Below are 779 nucleotides of genomic sequence, written 5' to 3'. Positions count from 1 at the left end.
GCACAGTCTTACACTCTTTTGTCCCTTTGAATGTAAACAGAGTTATAGAAACCACTCCAGTGTGAAGGCTCCTTCTGCCCACTCACAGATACTTGCGTAGTGTGTTGGCTGATAGCTGTGAACTGTGTCAGGCTTTTTTTGTTTTGTTTTCAGATGAGTCTCTGTTACCAGGCTAGGGGGCAGTGGTGTGATCTCCACTCAATGCAATTCCACCTTTTGGATCCAAGCCATTCTCCTGCCTCAGCCTCCCTCCTTAATTCAATGTTTTATTTTAAGTAGCTGGGATTACAGGGGCACCCGGCCTATGTAAGGCTTTTAAAACAATGGTTTAAAGCTTTTAAATTTTAAAAGATAACTTTTTTGTTTTTTAAAATATTTTTTCTTTTCCCCCAAATTGCAGTATTAGTATTAAAACATGTCAGAGGAGTTCATGAATAGCACAGTTTTTTCTTCATGAGGGGCCTCTCCTTCAGGTGTCCCAGCCTGCTTGCAGCAGCCATAGACGGGGCCTTTATACTGAGAGAAGGTACACAGCGCTGGAAAGCTGAGAATGCACAGGCAGGCATGGTCAGAGTTGAGAATAGGAGGGAGGTTGTGACGTCCTCTGTGAGGGAATAATTTTTATTGTCCTGAGGCTGTTTCTAGATATTGTCAAGTAAATTCAGATGTAGGTAAGACATGACTTTATTCTAAAGGAGTATTGCAATGGGGAAAGCTCCAAGCATCAGATCTGCAAGCATCTCACAAGAGGCAGAAAAGGGCTGTGTTTTTTATGGAGG

Source organism: Cebus imitator, unplaced genomic scaffold, assembly GCF_001604975.1.
Source record: "Cebus imitator isolate Cc_AM_T3 unplaced genomic scaffold, Cebus_imitator-1.0 Scaffold525, whole genome shotgun sequence".
Taxonomy (NCBI): Eukaryota; Metazoa; Chordata; class Mammalia; order Primates; family Cebidae; genus Cebus; species Cebus imitator.
Note: the sequence above shows the minus strand (reverse complement) of the source record.